Here is a 22,465-nt window from a genome sequence, read left to right as displayed (position 1 = left end):
ACTGAACTCATGCTGGCTGAAGAATGAGGAGACCTGGCACCTCTCCCTAAGGAGGAGACCAATCTCTAGACAAATGTGGTCCACTGTAGAAGCCTTGCGTGGGCTCCCAGGGAACCTGTGTGGTTCACTGAGTGAGAAGGTTTCATCCCCAAACTGCTAAGGCATTCCCTACCCAGTTATGTCCTGCGGAGGTGCCATTAAAAGGAATGTAAGAGCTCAGAACTGAAAAAGAATAGATTCCACCACCCACTGAACCCCACCCCCAGAGCCTCTTCACAGACCACAGCTCCCAATAGCAAGAGTGGTTAATGGCAGGTTGTAGCTGGTACACTCAATCCACCATTTGGCTTGGAAGAAAGATTAATGGCTTTCCCTGCCAGAAAAGCCACAGCTGAAAAGCCCAACTTGAGGTTTGAGGGCTGTGTGTGTTTGATGTGTCCAGTCACAGACCGATGTGCTAGTACCTACAGAGGGAGGTGCCACATGACTGACACACAGGCTTAGATGACCCAGCTGCGCTGCCAATGGGCCAACCTTTCAGGGAGAGCCCAAGCTTCCTCCTACCCTTGCTACCTGCCCCGGGATGCTTTCAGAAGCTTTGAACATGACTCAAGTGGGTGAGGCAGGGAGAAAACATGGGCCCATTAAGCAGACTTCCTTGGCTTCATCTGGCTGTGCACACTCTCCCAAAACCTTGGTTTCTATAGGCAAAAATAAGTTAATACTACCTAGCACATCCCCCAACCCCTGGAGTTACCATGATCTTCTTGACGTTACAACATAGGTAAGCCTCCAATCACAGGTAGGCTCAGCGTGTGTCTGCTGACACTTTGACATCACTGTCCCACCTACTCACTCTCTGGTGGTGTGAATAGGACTGGCCTGCATAGACTCCTGTGTTTCAGGGCCTGGCTCGTAGGGAGTGGCACTGTTAAGAGGTGTGTCCTTGTTGGAGCAAGTGTGTCACTATGGGGTGGGCTTCAAAGTCTCTGATACTCAAGCTATGTCCAGGGACACAGTCCCCTTCTGCTGTCTTTTGATCAAGATGTAGAATTCTCAGCTTCTTCCCCAGCACCCTGACTGCCTCTCCAATCTGCTTCCCACCATGAAATAAAGGCCTGAATTTCTGAAACTGCAAGCCAGTCCCAATTAAATGTTAATATATATGTATATATATATATATATATATATATATATATATATATATATATATTCATATATATATATATATGAATGAATGAGTTGCCTGGGCCATGGTGTCTGTTCACAGCAATAAAACCCTAACCAAGACACACCATGAGGAGGCTTTGTGCACAAACATTTTTACTACACGGTGCCATCCAATCCTATAACAGCATGGATGGGTGTTTTTATTATTCCTGTTTTATGTTAGATGGGGCTCAGGTATATTAGCCATAAGTGCATGGCTCCAAGCAGGGCAAACCTGAACACTTATTATACAACACCCTCAGAGACCCAGGAGCTGCAGGAAGAATAGTAGGTACACCATGGTGGAAACACCCTGGCCTTGCCCTTTTCTTGATATCCATTGAAGCAAAGATAACCTCAGAGGCCCCAGCTTCCTGCCTGGACAGTCCTTAAACACCACCCATTCTCACGCAATCCCGAAGTATGGTCTCAAAGACTGAGAGCCCCTTCCCAGATCCAACACATCCGGGCCCATCAAGGAAGAGACATGAAAATGTATTAGGCCGGGTGGGAATGGGTTTTTATGATTCCAGCAAATGCCTGATAGTGGGAACACCGCCCACGACAAGTATGTATCGGCATTGACAGAGACAGAGAGCATTTCGGGACAATGTGTGATCAGGGCCTGGTGTGGCAGCTTGAGGGTGGATTACAAAAGGGCCCAGGGCCTCTCCCTGGAGGCTGAGGCACCCACTGGAAAGTTGCCTATGACACGGTCATAGGCAACAATAGACTCCTGACGCCCAGTGTTCATGCCCAGTCCCTTTACCTGTTCCCTCCAGCCGTCGCTGCTCACCTCTGCTGCACCCTAAAGATGACAAACTGAGGGTCAGCAGGTTTCTATGACCATAACAGCACCACCCATAGATAGTCAAGCAAAAACATTGGTGGGGTCATTCTAATTCCAAACCCACGTCTCTCCCTTGATTACCATTACCCGCCTCAGGTAGACAGAGCTATGAACGTTGAGAATCCATGAGAAGTGTTCGTGGTTTCAGTGTGGCAGACCTGGAATGAGAGCTTTTCAGTCAGACTCCCTGGAGCTGTGGCAGACCCTGTCACGCGTGTGCTATGTGACCTTAGGGCAGACATATTGGCACCCCATAGTCCTAGAGTCTACAGATTCTAGTCCAGTGGACTTCTGTGGTAGGAAACTTGGCGGTTAAGCAGGGAGCCTGGGACTTCAGCCTGGTGCAGCATGTCCACTCCACTCAGGAGTCTGTGAAGCTCTGTGCTGAGTTATCATTCTTGTCTTCTCACCACAGAGAACAAATTGGTTTGCAGCGGTGGGGACCGGGGACTCCGGGAAAGCAGAGCTGCCTCCTGAAGACAGAAACCCCGTGTTATATCATTTATTTGACTTTTAGAAGTCAGTTGGAAGTGACCTGAACACACCAACAAACCTCACAACACAGATTTCTTGGAAGAAGAGTGTCACATCTCCATTGGCTTCTTTATCCCAGGGTTTCACTGGAGCCTGATATGCAGAGGGCACTTGACAAAAATTCCTTACATGAGTTAATGAATGAAAGAAAAATGTTAATGGCCGTGTGTCTAAAACCCTTGCTTCCAGGCATGATTCCAACATCTGTCTGGATTGATCTGGTGAAGGGTCTTTGGCATGGTCCCTGCCTTGCAAATACAGACATGGAGGCTGGAGGAGAGACAAATGGGATTCAGGTGACCTTCACAGACAACGAAACCACTTCACTATCTTCTATGGCTCTGTGGAGACCCAGGTGGCAGCCAGCAACTTGGGGAAGCTGTCTGCGTCCTCTCCATGGTTGATCTTCTCCCCTCATCGTTCCAAGCCTTTCACTAGACCATATTGTCTCTCCCACACTTTAGCCTCTGTGAGAACAAATTATACAGGCATCTACCCACCCCTGCCGGCCATAGCTACTGGGCTAGCAGAATGAAAGGCCTCAGCCAGTGTGTGCTAACTTAAACTCATCCTGTCTGAGTTACAGGTAACCAGCATGCCTACCTCCTCTGGTGACTAGTCCAGAGAGTTCCTAGCAGGCTTCTCTCCTGACTTCCTCCTCCCCAGGGACCATGCTGCAATTAGCCTCTGGATTTGCCACCCTGTGCCAACTTCAACAGATGGCGATGGTGTCCCCGAGCTCAAGCAGAAAGGGTGTTGTCTGTGACTGATTGGTTATGTCTGGCACTGAGGTAGGAGTGCAATTGGCAACTGTCAACTCGCCCAGGCCTTAGATCATTCCACATCCACATTGGTTAGAGTTGCTGAGTTTTTTTTTAATTGAAAGATTCTACAAGGATGAAGCTTACGTCCTGCTGTCAATACCTCTCTACCCAGCCCCTCTGGTCCCCCTTTGTCTCCCCTCCAGCTAGGTGGGTTCTGCCTCTTGGGAGAGGACTACTTCAGGTTCTTCCCCAGACCCCCACCAGCACACAGCCAAAGGTCCTTGGGAGTGCTGTGGGGAACAGTAGCTTAACTAAATATGGTGCAGCAATGGATCCATAAGGTGGGTGGGCGGACATGCAAATGGACACAAGTGTCAGAAAACACTCCCCCACCTGTCCCACAGTGAAGATGAGAGCCAGGCAAGACTCCTCCAGCACCGTGGGTGTGCTCACACAGCATGGGTGGGGAGGGTGCCATGGCCATCTTTTCCAGCTGTGGTTTGGCACATTAACAGATTATCCACAAAACATAGGTGTGGGGAAATTACCCTACGAAATTGGATGGACCAGCCCCCTTTCCAAAAGAAAATTGTTCAATCACGAAGGGTTTTGTTTTTGTTTGTTTTGGGGCCTTTGGGGGATTTTTGTTGTTGTTATTTTGGTTGTTGTTGTTGTTGTTGTTGTGTGGTTTTTATTTTGTTTTTTGGGTTTTTTTTTGTTTTAAGATTCACATTTCCATGGCTTTGATTCTCGGGAGCCCTGCTCCTGCTGAGCCACAGACAGATGAAGGAGAGTATGGATGTGTTTGCATTTGGTAGCCCTGGTCTCTGTATAAGACTTCCGTGCCAACTGTGTGTGAAGAGAGATATTTCAACTTGGACAGAACGAGAACTAGGCTGGACAGTAACCCTTTGGATATCAGAGGTTTTGGGCTCTCTCTGTGTGTCCCATGAGGCTGAACAAGCAGCTGGGCCTGCCGACAGAAGGGATAGGCTGCCTCTCAGAAGGCTGACCCTGTCACTCAGTCTTTTAACAAGTACACCCCACGCTCGTCCTTCCGGAGCCTGGAAGCCTTCACATTCTGCAAAGAGAAAACAAAAGTGAGAAGAATAAAGTATATATACTATATAGACAGGCATGTGGAAACAGAGAGAAGTATTGTTCAGGTCTCACTCATTTGGAGCTCAAAGAAGTTACCGGAAGTCACCTTCACAGCTCCACCCATCCCTGTGTCCCAGAGCCTGGAATCTCCTCAGAGACTGGGGTCTTCCTGAAAGTTCAGTGTGGTGCTTATTGTATCAGATCTGGGTGCTGCTGGGCCCTCAGGCCTATTCACTGCCTCTTTAGAACACCCCACTTTCAATGATAAAGGGCCTGGAAGCGTGTTGAAGTCCTCTGGAGAACTTTGGAGTTCAGGGGTCTGCAACATGTGGACAAAGAAGCCTTCATTTCTTTCGTTTGAAAATATTCATTTTGGCTTTCGGGTTTGATTTGTGCTATTTAGGACAGGATCTTGTTATGTAGTATAGGCTGGTCTTAGACTTAAGACTCTCATGCCTCAGGCCCCTGCAAACCAGGGTTATAGACAGTGCCACTCTGACTAACAGGAGTCTTTCTTTCTCAAAGACCAGCAAAGAGTTCTTGAACCCCTGACTGTGACTCCCCACTTCCCCCTGGACTCAGGACTGATTCACAGGGCAGGCACTTTGCCATGTGATCTTCAAATGATAGCTCATGGATCAATCCCTGGACACAGATTTGGGGGACAAAGGCTCAGAGATGTGGGTATATTTCTTAAGATACATGGCTCATTCATACTGACCAGGATTCTTCCCAGTGCTTTGAGCTCCAAACCCAGGGTTGGTTTCTTGTCTATCTCATGATGTACTTTAGAAAATGATTTGGGGACCCCTTGGCTGACTCTCAAGCTTTGGGTAAAGGTATACCGTACGGAGTGCACTGGATGTTTGGACTGGCTGAACTATCCGTCATTTCACTTGTTAAAGAGAAAATTGGCACCAGAGAGGGCATGCGGCTGGTTCACAGTCACACTGTAGGATGCTAAGACTGGAGCCCAGGACCAATAACTCCCAGAACCTAATGCAGAGCCTCCGCCCACATGCAAGCTCTCCCTCACCTTCCTCCCCTGTCTTTCACGTGACATATGAGTACCAAACGGAAAAGCCATCTCAGTGGAGAGCCTGTGAATATCTTCCACTTGGTTTGCAGGCTAGCAAGACTTCTTTTCTGCTTTAGTTTTAGACAATTTACGCTTCCATTCTCAAAACAGATTTTTATCCTAATAAAGGCTTTTATTACTGTTATCCACCTGTCATTACACAGCATTAGACAATTACCGAGCACAGACCGGCTCTCCCTCGGAGAACCTTCCCCTCCACTCTCGGCGGGGGGCTGAAGGGGGCGCACACAAACAGAACATTTCATTAAAAAAAAAAATACAGATGAATCTTTTGATTTTTTTTTCAAGTGCTGCCAAGACTGCTACCTACGCTTTTTAAAACTTTGTTATGAAAAGTCAGCGGCGTGAGGGAGAGGGAGATAGAAAACTGTGGGCTAGAAACCGTCTCCAGCCCCGTTTTGATTGCCAGACGATTGACAAAATAATTTGTACCCGTCGATGCTCATGAAGGGAACTTTTACAATGGATTTGCCAAGCAGATTTTTAATTTTAATCAGTAATGAAAAAATGACAACGCGGATCACAACAAGCCATCACTGCCGAGCGGGCTTCGCAGTCCCTGTCAGGCGGCCTCCGTCACACAGCCGCACCTCCGTGAACATCAATCATTTGCTTCAAACTCCTATGCATCTTCGGGGCTTAATTAGACATTTAGGTTCTTTACCCACAATTTGCAAAACTGTCACCAAAAAAAAAACGCAAGGCACTAGAAAAGCGTTTCAGCCCCGAGTCTGGGGAGAGACTGTTTATCGCCTTCCGGGGAACAAACCAGAAGTTTGAAAGTTTGCGTGTCCCCCAATACTGTCCCTTAAAAACATCTTTCTCACCCAGCGGCTGTCTGTCTGAATCACAGCTACAGACGTTTTGAGATGAGAAAGAAAATCAAGCCATTGGTTGTTGTTAAGACTAACCCAGATTTGTAGAAGGGCGTGGGGAGGAGATGTGGGGTAACGGGTGCATAGCTGTTAGTGGTGAACTTGTCCTGTGACCCTCCTCCTGTTGCAGAGGACTTAGAATCATGGTGGCCAATCATGGTGGCCTTCCAGCTCCATCACAGAATAACCAGCTCTGTGGCCTCGGGACAATCATTTCATTCCCCTGAGCCTTTGTTTCCTTTAAACCCAGAAACAGAGGAACGAGTGTCCATCTCTCACTAATGAATCCATTGAGACGATGTCATAGACATCCCTCAGCATGTAAGCTTCAGGGTTCATTCAGCCTTGGTTAGGGGGGAGCTAGCTCTCCAGCAGCATATGCAGAACCAGGAAATGCCTCAGCCATCTCAGAAGAGATGCACAGTGACACCTGTAAAGCCACACAGATCATGACCTCGGGGACAGGCCAGCACCTCAACCTACAGTGACAAGCTAAAGATCTTAGCAGTCAAAGTACTCAGCCCGGTATGTGACCATCTATCCCAAGATGGCCGCCAGCAGCTGTCTCACAGACATACATGTCATATGTGACCATCTTGAAGTGTATCTTGCCTTGTCATAAGTCCCCCAAACCATGTTTGCTTTGAAGTCTCTGAGGCTTGGTCTAGATCAGCAGTTCTTAACTTCTGGGTCTCAACCCTTGGGGAGTCACAAATTAGAAATCCTGCATGTCAGATGTTTACATTATGATTCATTAATAGTCAGAAAATCATAGCTATGAAGTAGCAACAAAATAATTTTATGGTCAGGGGCCACCGCAGCACGAGGACCTGTATTAAAGGGTTGAAGTATTAGGAAGGTGGAAAACCACTGCTCTAGATAAATTGGATGCTCTAGATAAATTTTATTCTTGGCTTAATTGCTCAAGGATGGTCCAAAGGGTCCAAGGACAATGCCTGAAAGGCTTACTCAGGACCTCGGGTCACAGCAGGAAGTAGAGGTGACTCCTTTAAGAGAACTTAGCTTTCCAAGATGTTTTGTTGCCACGGATGCAGAAAGTGAAATGTAAAAATCCTATCACCCACAGATAAGCGTTCCATAGGCCTCAGCACAGTCTAAGGCTCTGGCCATGGCTCCTTCCCAGTACTCTTTCCTCTGCATCCCTGGGAACCAGGGAGAGCGCTGGAACTAGGGTGCTGGAGAAGATGTTCTCACATCGCAGGCAGCTGTTGGGATCTGGCACACAAAATGCTCACATCAACTTTTCGCAGGTTCCCCGACTGAGATGACCTGTCCTTGCCTTGGCGAATCCCCACAGCTGGAAGCAGACAGGCACCGTTGCATTTATCCCTCCATCCTTCTGTGCACATTCTGGCCTGCGAGCTAAGGAAACCCCAATTCCACTGATCACGTTTCGGGCATTGAGGCTCCATAGGATTACAGCTGGAGCTCTGAGCCCGGACTGAATACCATCCCTCCGTGGTTACCGAGAAACCACGTGACATCCTGGAACCACCCCTCCTTTCTGGGCTTCCGCTCCTCCCAGCCGAGAAATAAAGGATCTGGTTGCGGTGGGCACTCGAATGTCTTCCTCCCCACAGGAGCTCCGCATGTGTGAAGATTTTTGACCTTGAATGGTAAAGTGATAAGGACTGTGGGAGAAGATGAAGTGCATCTGAGCGTCCGCAGGACTGGACTCCAATCGTAGCTTCCTGCAGATCTTGAATGTGAGGGTACCAGTAGCCATTTTGGGGTCCTCTCCACATTGCATTTCTGGGAGAACGCTTCCCGCCTCTACCTGTTACGCCCCCTGGCCCGCCTGAGTTGCTACACCTGCACAGGGAGGGAAGTGTCTCAACTCTGAAGTGAGGGAGGGTGAATACCATAAAACCTCAGCCAGCCACCCATCCAGGTACACAAAAGCCTTTCTCAGAGCCATGACAAACTAGGAAGAACGGAGCGGACTTTGGAGGCCTCTGGAGAACTGATTGGGGCTGAGGGGTCTCTTTTTGAAACTAGGATGCCTACCAGTAATCATCTGTCACCTCATGGTGCCTGCTGGCACTTCCTCAATACACCAGGAGGTGTGTGAGCCTAGTCTCTAGGTCTGCTGTGGGCAGGTAAATATCAGACATTCTGATGACTACACTGGGGAACAATTTGCTATAGGTCTTGCTTAGTGAGTGAGAATAATGGAGGGGGGGACAGTAGAGGGAGGGGGAGAGAGAGGGATAAAGGGAGTTAGGGATGAATAAATAAATGAACAGAAGGAAGGCTGGAAGGAAGAAGGAAGGAAAAGAAAGGAGGGATGGAAGAGGGTTTCGATAGATAAGAGGGTGGAAGGGAGAGAGACCCCAGAGGCCAGGTCATGTTGGCTCTCAAGCAAGTGACTGATGGTTTATAAAAACCAGCAAGGATCACTAAGGTCTTGAGAGAGGCCTTGGGAGACAAGCACCACCCAAGCCAACCTAGTTATAGCCTTGCTGGAGCCCATCGTGGGCTCTCCACAAATATTTACTCACTGCATTTGAACGTTGTCCGCCCCTGCTGCCGAGTAGGCAGCACACCTACTCCCAACTTGGGAATAAAGCCTGAGACCTTGTTCCCTGGCTGTAGCTCACCACAGTTCTGGTGGCCCCCTGCCAACCCTATTCAACACCCTCAAGAGAGCCCACCAGGACCCTGGCTAGGATAGAGAACAGTCGGTCCCCACAAGAGGCACTCACTCAGCACCTGTACCCACAAAGGCCACCTCTGGGCAGCATCACCCTGGGTGACCTCCCTCACGGTGTGGGAACAATAGCAGGCAGAACAGAGGCTCCAGCCCGCCGTGGGCTGGGGCGGGCCGGGTCGGCAGGTTCACACAGCAGACAGGAGGGTGAGCTCCAGCACACTGGGGCTTTGTCCTGGCTGCTCTGAGCCAGAGTCTACAGAGCCCTAGGGAGCCGAGGCCACGGCCCACGTTCATGGCACAGCTCCTCAGCTTGCTGGGGAGGCAGTGGGGGAGGCAGTTCCATCCTCAACTGGGAACACACCCAGTCTTCCCAGGAGGGGCCAGCCAAGGGCCCTTGTCAACACCTCACCCTAGGGCTAAAGGAGGACCCAGAATGAATGTCATGGGGCAGCTGCTGTTTACAAAGAGACAAAGTGTGAAATGGGTCAAAATCATCACAGAGTGTTTGCCATGCACCATCCAGGAGAAGACTAGGATTATCACTTGTGAAGGCCTGGCGAGTACCACTGAGTTCTTAAGGCAGCACAAAGGAAACTGCAACTATCACTTCTGAGTGCTTCCTCTGCATCCCTTCCCTCCCTGCAGACACAGTGCACTCACTGTCCTGCCTCCTTTACAGGCAGCCAGCCTGAGGCGCTGAGCAGGATACTGAGTTACTTATAGATACCAGGATTCCCCAGTGTGTGCCTCAGCGGAGGATGCTACTGGCCTTCCCCTACACAGACCTCTTCAGCCCACCTTCACAAACAGCTACCCCTTGTCTTTGTAGGCGCAGACTCAGCTGGGCAGAAGTGCCAGTGGGGGCCCGCAATAGCACCCAGCCCACTAGCCCCAGCTGCTTCAGCTTCTCCCAGAGTCTTAGAACAAAGAGAACTTTACCCCAAATTCTTCCTTCCTCACCACCTGCAGGCCATCTTGCGTGCCTTCTCCTCCCCGAGATCAGTCCTGGAAGCAGTGGACCTTGGCCTCTCTGAGCTTCATTCCTGACGGCAATAACTGTGGAATCAGGCATGAGACCAACCTGGACACAGAGGGCAGGGCTGGAATCAGCCCCTCCGCAGGGACCAGCAAGTCCTCTACCTGCTTTCTGACACTCTGGCCGGTGTCCTCCACTTGACAGATCTAAGGATCGCTCTCAGTCTTTAACAGTGACAGTAAAGTGACACCCATCCATGCATGTTGAGTCCACCATGTGCCGCTCTGTGACATCTTTCAGTGTCTTGAAACTGGCTGTGTACATACCACAGACTTAGGTAAATGGTACAGGTAAGTGGACCCTCCAGAGAGCCGCTAGTCACAGGTTGTGTGCACTGGTCATTCGCCTGGTCGTTGCAAGAAAACACCCAACAGAAACCACTTAAGGGGGAAGGGTTTGCTCCAGCTCAGTTCCAGGTACGATGCATCCTGGCAGCAGGAGAGTGAAGCAGCTGGCCACACTGCGCGCAGATGCCCTCTGGAAGCAGAGACATGGAAGCTCAGTCACTTTCTCCTCTGTACTCAGCCTGAGACTGCTGTCATTTGATGGTGCTGCTCACAGTTTGGGTGCTTCCCACCCCAATTAACCTCATCAATAAATTCTTTCAAGCCCAAAGGGGATCCTAGACCTTAGGTGATTCTAGACCCTATCTACTGGACAGTCCGTATTAACCACCACAGCCTGTTTCTTCCCAGCATCCTGGAGATGCCTGGAGTAGCCATGACAGCTTAGGTATCTTCCTGTCAATGACACACCAGGCCTGGGCCTTGGATGCCCCATTTCACAAGTAAGTTAGCACAGGCATTTATGGTGTCAGACACTTTTCAACCCTCTGAGTCCCTTCTGTAAATGAAGGCAATTAAAGTATCAGGGACCATAGACAGGCCCCAAGCAACTGCATAATGAGGACCCCATGAAGCATGTCAAGTCCTATGTTAAAGGAGGCAGAGCAGATCCCTCCCACAGAAGACACCATACCTGGGGAAACAGCCAAGGCCCAGACTCTTTCAGCCAGGAGTGTCTAAGGGAACAGGTCGGGGGTATGGGAAGCATTGTCTGTGGTTGCTGTCCCTGTGTAGACATGAACCAGCCACGTAGCCTGTGTGCTGCCACCTGGGTGCCTGCAGCTCACAGTGGGGAGCACCTTGTAGTAGCAGAAACACAAGAAACACATTTCGGGTCATCCAGACTGTAGTCCACAGGTCATGTGCACCCAGGATAGTTGTGATACCACCAAACACAAAATCAAACATTTAAAACATGGTGAAATTATTGCATGTGTGGCCTTTGTCTTATAACCAGATAGTGCATTTCTCAAGCAAGAGCTTTGAGGCTCACTCAGTCGAAACCTTGGACACCTCTGCTGCTCTCAGAGCGTCCCTGTGGCCGTCACCCAACTCAGTCCCTTCTACATAGTCTTCCCTGTGCCTGGGACCCTGTCTTGACTCCTGGTCTCCCCCTCAAACTTGTGTGCAAGAAGATTAGCTATCAACTCCTATGGTTGAGGACCTGGGAGCTTGGGGTACACCCCTGGTCTTACCAAGTCTCCTGCTCCCAGCACATGGCTCTATCTGGCTCTCTTTTCTTCGCCTGCTCTTTCCCTTTCTCTCCGTCTGTCTTTGCTTCTGTCTGTCTCCTTCTCCTGCCTTGCTCTCCTCCAGCAATAGAGGCAATATTGATTGAGCACTGTGCCTCCTGTGCCACGTTATCTTCCCTGCATGTCCTAGCAGGCATGGCCCCTCCCCACCGTAGAGAAAACAAGTCCCAGAGGGATTAAAAATGCAATCAAGGTCAGTGAGATTGTCATCCACAGAATGACCCCCCTCCCCCCGCCCAGCTGAAGGTCCCCTTATAAGTCAATCTGAGTGTGTCTGGTAAGGGTACAAATGACAAAAGGTAAGTGGGAACCTGGCAAAGTGTAAGTTTGACCTTGTCCCTGGCCTCAGAGTTAACATGGTCTTCAGATCAGAGTCCCAAGGTAGCCCTGCCCATTGTGTATCCTCTGCTCCATGAAGTTCATGAGACAGGCACCCAGGCACAATGGCAGCCTTGCCTGCAGGCAGTGCTCCCTGAGCTCAGCATGAGGAGGCCCGAGACATGCCCTACATCCACCCACAGGGACAGCTCACGAAGCTCCTGCCCCGCCCTACCCTCCCACCTGCCTACCTGCAGCCTGTCAAAGTTTCCAGATCCTTCCAAGCCGGCTCAGCACCAAGGATGTGCCTCCAAGGTACTAGGGTCCAGCTCCTCACAGTGGATTTTGCCCCTCCCCCTCTGATCCTCAGGGTCCTAGTGTTACAACCTGATTATCTCCTCACAGGGACCCCAGAATGCAGCTGTGTTTGGATGTATAGAAGACTTGCAGAAGTAACTCAGTTAAAATGACCTCCAGGTGGGCCCTGATCTATTTACAACTGGAGGCCTTATACGGTACAGTCTACACAAAGATTCACATAGAAGAAGACAATGTGAGGACTAAAAAAAAAGCCATTGTCCAGCCAATGAGAGAAACCTAGAGAAATTCTCTATCACAAATAATAAAGCATCAGCCAGCTGCCAATCCAAACAACAAGCTCTACCTTGGACTTGCAGCCTCCAGGACCCAGCATCTTATATTTGCATTCCAGGGCCCATGTCCAGGGTACAGATATTCTGTGAGCAGGCCCCAGGATTCTGGAGTCAAAATCACCACAGGCTTTTATACCTTTCCAGGCCAGTGGTTTCTAAACACATCCTTGCGAAGAGAGTTGGGAGACAAGGTAATAGCCCCCTCCACCTGTGGATCCAGAAGAGGCCTCCACAGAGTTCCACAACACGGATGCACACACAAAGTGTTCACACGGAAGAGTTTTTCACCCTCAACTTTCTTCCTCTCAAATTTCACATAAATTTGTCTTTTGTCATGTCGTCTATAACAGTTTCAAACTGTACATTTAGTCTGTTGAGGCTTAAGATGCCAACAGGAACCCACAGAACCCCATAGGACTCTCTCTCTCTTTCTTTCTTTCTCTCTCTCTCTCTCTCTCTCTCTCTCTCTCTCTCTCTCCCCTCTCCCTCTTTCTCTCTCCCTCTCTTCCTTCCTCTCCCTTCCCCTCCTCTTCCCCCTCCACCTCTCCCCCTCTCAAGTTTTCAATCGAAAATATTCTTTGTCTGGGGGATATCAGGAGGAGGTGACATGTCATTCACTAGTTTCAGGATCAATCTTAAGTTCCTCTAGGTGACAGGTTATGGCTGGGAGCTGAGCAAAACAAGTACAGGGGAACCCCCAAGACAAGGACAGAGACTCAGCAAAGACGTCCCAAGTCCACTGTGTGCCCTGTCTGAGCAAGTACTGAGTGTAGTACAAGTGACTGGAGACCTGTACCCACTGATCCCTACCCACCAGCCAGCACAGCCTCAAAGGGAGCTGAGGACACCAGGCTAAGCACACAGGACAAACTTGAGCCGTAGCAAGATGCTGGAGTTGCAAGACTGAGATTCAGAGATTCACAGGGGAAGGATGATAACAGGGTGGGGCAAAACTGGAAAGGCCAAGTCTTGGTGCATGGGATGGCGGGGAGCCACAGTGCAGCAGACGCTCTTAGATACTGGAAGCTTGAGCCATAAGGTCCTCTCCGCACTGCATCAAAGGTCACTGGCTGGGCACACTCACACTGACGTCAAGCTACTGAGAACTCAGATGCATTCATCCATCCTCTGTACCTGCACAGGTGACAGCTCAGCAAACACCAGTGACATATGACCCTCAGAGCGCCCTGGGCATGACACTGCAATGAGGTGAGCACTCAGACTTACCCCGAGACCTCAGGCTCCTTCTCCTCACTCAGGTCCCCCTGGGAGATGGGGCAGCAGCCAGACACCTAAAAAGAGGTGAGACAAACTGGAGAGCGTGCTTTTAAGCCCACGGGGGACTGTGATGGCACCAAGCTTCACACCATACAACATGACAAGGACAAGAACCCTGACAATAATGACAATGTACCTGAGATAGACCATACGCCAGAAAACAGGCACAGTCTCATCCATTCTATGTTTACTGTCCTGTTGCATCCTCACCAACAGGGATACACTGTGTGCCCATTGACAAGTGAGAACACTGAGGAACAAGGAGCCGGAACTTATCTAAAGACATTCTAGTAGGAGGTGGTCAGTACAGGCCAGGACTTGTGCCCAGGTCTCTGTCCTAGTCCTCAGCCCACTCAGGAGTCTTTCCTTTCAATGCTATTGAATCCAGAAAGTTCTTTCCTACCAAAACCTGGTGAGAATCATACTAACAGGATCACCCCCATGAGACAGCAGGGACCCACTGGGCTAGGAAGGTCTTGAAATGGGAGATGCTCATGGCAGGGAGCTGGGTGAAGGCAGCTGGTGGTGATGATACCTCCCAGCACCACCAAATATGACCGGTGCCCCCTCTACCCTGGAGAGTGAGCTTTGGATGCCTTCTGTTGTGTGTGAGATGTGGGTTCTGAGGAACAATGTGTGGCCTCACTGAGCCTCGAATGCCTTCTAACAAACATGGAAATGGAAGTACCTTTTAAGACTATAGTGGTCCCTAAGATGTTTGTCTCACAGCATGAGTCTTTTATGCCTTCAGTGGTCTAGACCCCCAGATACTGGGTCTCACCAAGTCTACTCACATTTTCAGGTTATACTCTGTCGTTGAGAGAAGTCGGGTCAGGAACTCAAGACAGGAACATCATGAAAAAGACAGAGGAACAGTGCTGGGTAGCTTACTCAGCTACTTTCCTTACATAGGCTAGGCCAACATGCCAAGGGAATGGTGCCACCCATGGTGGGCTGGGCACTTCTGCATCAACTAACAATTAAGACAATCCCTCACAGACACAGCCAACTTGGTAAAGACATTACTCAACTGAGACTCCCTTTTCAGGTGATTCTAAGGCTATTTCAAGTGGGCAGCTGGTGCTAACTAGGACAAGTAACTGCAAAAGAGAGTGTTCTTCATCTCCTGGGAGACCCATCTACACCCAGCACAGATCTTTCACTGGGCCTATCAGAGACAACAAGAAGGAAGGGACCATCTCAGCCCCTTGCTTCATCTGTTCTACCTCTGAGACTACCCACAATGGGATCCCAAAGTGATCCAGCAGACCCTAAGACCCAGCCACACCCCCTGGAACCATGTGTGGACCAATGCCCAAGCTCACAGGGGGTTCACAGTGTGCATGCACAGGCCTGAGCTGAAAATGAGAAACGCTGCTCGGCTGGAAGCAGGCAAGAGCAAACTGAGCCCTGCCAATCATCAGGCAGAACATATGCACGTCAGGGACAGAACAGTTGTATGCTCTTTTTTATCCAAACTTAATATTTTGCATGTTCCTCTTTGAAACACCACAAGCTTGCCTGTCGCCATGTTGCACAAGCCCCAGAGATATTTTCTGTCTTATGTTTTACCCCACACAGCGGCTGTCTTCTGAGAAAGGAGATCGACCAAGGGACAGAATCTTGTAACCATTCCAGTCATTCACTTATCCAGCATAATTATCCTGCATGGAGTAACGTTCGGGCCACAATCCACTAGGCGGATAACCGCATTATGCAATTAGCCAGGGTGCAATTAGTGAGCTTTGTAATGTGTCAAGTTGATGGAGGCACCTCGGGCTTTTAGGAGACTCTGGGTACCATAAGAGGACACAGTAGACTGCTTATTGCCCTGAGGAAGGGCATGGGGGAGGGCTGCAGAGGAAAGTTGAGGGAATGTTCTAAAACTATGAAGTCTACCTCCTCTCCATTCAATTTCCTCCACAAGGGATCACTTCTGTATTTCTCCTCAAGAGGATTCTGAAGGCCTCACTGATGTTTTCCCTGTCTCTAGCTTCCACCCAGCAGCTGATGAGGTCGTCAGAAGTCCAAAGTCTCTGAAGAGCCACCCCCAACATCTACAGGGGAAGCCACAGCAGGGCCAAGAAAGACTGTCATGATCAGAAGTCTTTTCAGGCTCTTTCTTTGACATCCCAAGGGCCCACCTACCTCTTCTTCATCCTGCCATAAGCATAGAAGAATCAAGCAGACGGGCACACAGAGACACACATGCCCAAGCTAGGAAACCTGTCTCTAGCACTCCACACTCCCACCTATTGAACAAGCAACTACTGACTCTACAAGTTCAAGATGTACAGCCCCACTTCCAGCTTTCCAGTCTGGAGCTCGCTCCATGCTGACATAGAATCCTGTAGAAGCCATCTATCTTCTATACAAAGGAGAACTTTGTCTTCTTAAAGGGTAGCCGTGAGCAGATTATGAATTCTTCCAACGTGTGGGAGAAATCTTTGCTTCAAAACACTATTCCAGAGCAGGCTGTGGTGGTGCACACCTACACTCTGGAGACTGAAGAGGTAGGATCGTGAGTTTGAGGCCAGCCTGAGATACATAGTGAGACCCTGTCTCAAAATTTTATAATAATAAACTAATAACAGCAGGCCTCCAAGGAGGAGGATTATGCCTTTTTAACTCAGGATTACATTGTAGAGATTTTTGTTGCCAAAGCAAGTGGTTGAACAGGTGCTCCTGATTCTTTTTCACTCTCGGTGCCTGAAGTATACATTACGATATTTTACCTCGCTAATTTAACAGGTACAGGTAAGGTGTCATTTTACTCTGCATCTTAGAACACGAGGCTGACCACTGCCCTGGGAACTTGCTGAGTGTGATCCATCTTACATAAATGAGCCATTAAAAAGTGTTCACTAAGTCGGGCGGTGGTGGCGCACGCCTTTAATCCCAGCACTTGGGAGGCAGAGGCAGGCGGATTTCTGAGTTCGAGGCCAGCCTGGTCTACAGAGTGAGTTCCAGGACAGCCAGGACTACACAGAGAAACCCTGTCTCGAAAAAACAAACAAACAAACAAAAAAGTGTTCACTATCAATATCTCCTGGTTTTCTTGTTAACCTGCAGGGGGAGTTCATTACACCAACAGGAACGGGAAGATGTTCACTACAGTGACATTTATAGCTTCAAAAAGAAGGCAGCTCCAACTTTATAGGGCCACACCTCTGTAGACTATTAGGCAGTCATAAGATGACGGCAGGGAAGACTTTGCTTGCACTTTGGAGAAATGTTTATTGCATGGTGGGAGGCCAGAGGAAAAACATGTACAGTTGCTCCAATGTAAAATACATTGGTCCTGGGCCCTGGAGCTTCAAGTGGGCAAGACTGTCCCTTCCATGGACAGACTGTTTCAGTGCAATGAGAGATGCTCCCACAGAGACCACCAACACAGTTACCAGAAGCACAAGGGGAAGACTTCTTCTAAGAGCTGGTATCTGGGTGGAGTCTTAAAGGGATGACTTCCCTGTGAGAGACTGATGGGAGTTCATGTCTGACTGACCTAAAGACCCAAGTACCCAATGTTCACGTTCCACCAGCTGACCTGGGAACTGAACCCACCATGTAATTTGTAAACACACGATCCAGGAATTTTAGATGTAAGATCCCGTATGTTCCTTGGTCATCTTCCCCTCTGAGAATGATATTCAGGCCCATATCACACGGAGGGAGCAAAATCCAACAAGGTATAGCTCGAGTAGGGTTGTATCAAGGTCAAACCCATCATTTTTTTAAAGCTATGCTCAAAAGTCCTGTACTCGCACCCCTCAAGAACTGTGAGAGGAAACTCTATCAGTCACTTTTCTGTTGCTGTGACAAAACACCATGACCACAAGCAACTTAGGGAAGGAAGAGTTGATTTCGGTGAGTGCTTTCAGAGGTATAGAGTTCCCATGGCAACGGAGGGAGGCGTGGCAGCAGGCAGAAGCAGGAAACCAGCTGACCACATTGTCTTTCATCCACATGGGAAACAGAAAGAGGGAGCCAGAAGTCCCTCGAAACCCCAAGGGACATACCTCCCCCAGCAAGGATCCACCTCCCTGACATGCTGCAACCTTTGAGATCAGCACAACCAACTGAGGACCAAGTGTTCAAATACATGAGCCTGTGGGGGACGTTTCTCCTTCAAACAATGCCAGCTACCTTAGTGTGAAACAGAGCTTCCGGGAGTGCGGCAGAAGAATCTGGACTTGGGAGGGAGAAACTTTGAAGTGATGTGCATGGACCCTGAAGCTTGAACCCTGCTAGTGACAGAGCTCATAATTCTGAGTTCTGGAAATGTCCACGCCAGCCTGATATTGGCATTCAGTCCCCGTAGCCTAGTCCAGTCTCCGTAGCCCAGTCCAGTCTCCGTAGCCCAGCCCCTCACATCTGTTACCCTCATAGCTTAGCACTTTGCTTACTGCTGAAGATGATACCCACCGGAGGCATCACTGAAGGCAACGGCCTCGAGTGTTAGCCTTCTCCCAAGAATGCCTCGCCAGGTGTGCAGCCAGCCTTCCCTTCTCGCTTTCACTTGAGGCCAGCAGCAATGAGGCAACTTCTCTTCTAAATTAATTATGTCCATCATCTCAAAAAGAAATTCACTGGGCCCCGTCAAGGCTGCCAGGTGATGGGAACGCCTGCATCTCCCACTGTACTCACCATCTCTCATACAGCGGATGCTAGAGGGGACCGAAAAGGAGACGGGAAGACCCTCGGCTGACAAGACTTCAGAACCAGATGGCCCCAGCTGATATCAAGAGGATGTCTGGATCCAGGCTAGCCCAGGTTTGAGTCCTACCTGCTTCTGCTGCAAGCTACGTGAAGCTTCATTTTGTTCTTGAGTCTAGAGAAAGTAAGCAGGGGGGGAGGGGGGAGGATGAAGAGACATTTATTTAAAGGGCTTTTTTTCCTTTCTTTTTTCTTCTTTTTTTTTGTTTTTGTTTTTGTTTGTTTTTTTTTGTTTTTTTTTTGTTTTTTGTTTTTTTTTTTTTTACAGTTATTGAAAAGTGGGAAAATCATGAGGAAAGTGAAGAACAGGGCATGTCCTGACTCCCCACACCCTTGGCTTCCTGTCTCTCAGATACTTCAAGTTAACTTATTGGTGACAGCCTGCAAGTCTGTGTCTGCCTGGTCCCCTCCCTCCTGTCAACTTTGTGACCCCCTCCACCCCCTTCTTGTCTGCTTGATCTTCTTGGAACTGAAATACACCTCACATGGGGGTCTCCCAAGGCCCCCCTGCTGTCTAGCACCCTTCCCCTGGCTGTTCCAAGCTTGCTCCCTCCTTCCGCAAACCCTCTAAAGCAAATGATCTCATGCCCCCTCCCAGAGCGTGAGCTTCATGCCACAGCACACCTCCAGCCCCAGTGTGACCCTCTCTATTCCCCAAACACAAACCTGAATGCTCGCTCACCCGTCTACGTAGCGGGCAGCACCACTCCCCACACACTGATGCTCACTGACCCCGTCTCAGCACCAGGAATGGCTCCTGAGGACTCAGTGCTCCGCCAGTACTAATTAAATCAGTGCTCAGTCACAGAGACGTCAGCTCATGCCCTTCTTCGCACAGCTGGGCTAGGAGGCAGGTGTCATGGCTCCCATTTTACAGATAAACAAAATGAGGCTCAGGGTCAATAGGCAGCTGACAAAGGTCTCATGGCCACTACAAGTGACAGGAACAACGGCCATCTTCATCTGGATCCCAGCCAAACTTTACATCTCGCCCAAGACTTATAAGGCCTTGTGCAGGGAGGGGCAAGATGCTGAGGGATTGATAACTGACTTTGATAACTGACTAGAACTTGGGAAACTGTCCTGACCACCCACACTGCCTCAGCATAGGCTGACTCTGTCTGCCCACCAATGGATGAACTGTGACTGCCATAGTAGCCATGTGGGGAAGGAGAAACCCACCCTATACCCCCAGGATGATCTCGGTGCCTCTGCTTATATGCCTTCTGCCTCCCAGAAGTCTCCTTGAAGGCTCCTCTTGGATCCCACGGACAGTACTGTGCACCCCTAAGCCCCGGAGCTTCCCTTGGAGATAGACAGGAAGGGGCAGAGGGAGGGAATAAAAGCCAGGTGGTCACGGCACTTCTTTCTGAGCACCAGCCAGGCCCTATCAAGCTGCTGTCACCCCCTCTCTCCAGCCCACTCCACCTCCAATTCCATCTGGACTCTCCTTCTTGTTCTACCTAATGCAGGACCCAGGGACCCAAGCAAAGAGTCCCAGCCCCTCCTCTCCCTCCCTGCCCTCCCCCTTTGCAGGTGGCCTATCTACTCCATTGGCTTCTAACAGCTGCATCTGAGGATGCCCTGTTTCCTACTAGGGCCTGAGTAAGATTTTACTCACACTGAGCAATGCCTGGGAGCGTACACTGGGCTAATAGAGCCCATGGCTGGTGAGGCCATGAGCCCTAGAGGGGAATCTAACACTATTCGTCCATGAGATGGGCATAGTAATACGCTGACCCTGGTACTCTGATCTCTATACCCATGAGTTGGTCCATCCTCAGCCCTCATCAGAGAAGGTTTTTGTAGTAGGTGGTGGTAAGTAAGAGGCTGTGGGATGCTGAGCTCTGAAGGAGGCATCTGCATCTCACCCCCTCCCCCCAAATAAGACCTCTGGCAAATAAGAGGGGGGCTTCCCTAAAAAGTCGCTGAGTAGATGGGGAACTCTTACTGCTCTCTAGCAAGGCTCCTAGAAGTTGGAAGGGGACGACCTTTGCCAAAGATCTCGCAGGCACATGCTAATCCTCCTCTCTGTATCCCCCTTCTCATGACAGTTTTGCCCTAGTAGGGGACACCAAGGCATTCAGACTATGCTAGGAATACCCTGTAAAGTCCGGTGACCTTTTCACCGAGGTCATATATAAGATATCCTGCATATGAAATTTTTACCTTATGATTCAAAACAGTAGCAAAGTTACAGCTATAAATTAGCAAATAATAATAATAACTATTATTATTATTATTATTATTATTATTATTATTATTATTATTATTATTATTTTATGGTTGGGGTCACCACAACCTGAGGAGCTGTATTAAAGGGTTGCAGTGTTAGGAAGGCTGAGAACCTTTGGCTTAGAGGCTCCCATTAGGGTTGAAAGGCCAATGCTCAGAGCTGTTAAGGGACACGTCAAATCACTGGGGAAGCAGACCTGACATCAGACTGCTCCTGCAGTGAAGGGGAAGAGATGGAAGCCGCTGCTTCAGCCTCGATTCCTCTGGGCAGTTAGCTCTGGGGTTGCCTCCATCAGGGAAAGCGGAGATGTGGCTAAGGATGCTGTTAGCATCAATTCTACACAGTGGGCTGAATACATGATGGTGTTCTGTGATGACAAGGCAGATTTAAAAAAAATGTTCTCTTCACAAAGAACCCCCCACCTTCCTCTTCTTCTCTCTCAAATGAATCCAAACTACAAGAAGTGTGGTAAATACGGCCTTCAGGATGATGCACAATCTGTTGGGTGTGCAGCCCTTCCCGGGAACATAATCGCAATACGTAGATGATAAGGCTCCGGGCCACAGCATGTGCCAGAAAAGGATACCAGCCCACTGCCGTCTGTCCAGGACAACTGCCCATCCACTCGGAGACAGTGGGGAAAAACAGCATGGATGAGGTGGGCCAATACCCCATCCTCAGGGGACAGGGGCTCAGAGCCCAACAGGACCTGTGTGGCATTCCAGACTAAGTGAATTCTTGCCCACGCACTATCTGATTTCTTCTCAACTTCTCCAAGGCAACAGAGTTTCACTTCCTTTAAAGATTCCTTTTCGTTCATAGAGAGACATCAGCAGACCACTCAGTTCTTAAATGCCAGGCACCCACTTGGTCCCTGCTGCGTGGAGTGTCTGGCTTCTTCCTAGCTCCTCTGAGGCGGGCATCATCTTAGGGAGTGGGAGTGGCCACACAGGCTGCAGCATCTAGACAGAGCTGGATATGAATCCTCTCTCAGACTCCAGTTAACTGTACAAAATACATGCTCAATGAACTCAGACTTGCTGAGTTAGAGAATAAAGTAATGCTTGCTCCCGCCCCCTTCCTCTTCCCTCTCACCACCCACCTCCATCCGCAGGTGCATAAGAAGAGACTAATCCTGCTTGAAGGCATTTATAGTTCTTGATGGGAACTCCAAAGCAGGACTGGCCTTCCACACTGGTGAGCCCTCACCCCACAAAGCAGGCTCCCCATAGACTAGAAGCAGGGCACCAGACATGAGTGCTCTCTTCCCAGACCTAGGAACCTGAAGGAAGAATGGGTCCTGTGCCAAGGTGGAGCAGTACGCTCAGGCTTGGAGCAGGGGTGGTAGAGGGTGGGCAGTCACAGCACAGTAAAGGCCTCTGGGAGAACTGAGAGCAGTGCCAAGTGATAGAAGATTCTAGATAAAACAATAGGCAGAATGTGGTAACTTCCTTCTACACACACAGCTCTATAAAAAACAGGAGGACCCAGAGGTCTTAGTCCAACTCTCCTCAGGAGGACCTGA

This window comes from Arvicanthis niloticus, chromosome 23, assembly GCF_011762505.2.
Source record: "Arvicanthis niloticus isolate mArvNil1 chromosome 23, mArvNil1.pat.X, whole genome shotgun sequence".
NCBI lineage: Eukaryota > Metazoa > Chordata > Mammalia > Rodentia > Muridae > Arvicanthis > Arvicanthis niloticus.
Note: the sequence above shows the minus strand (reverse complement) of the source record.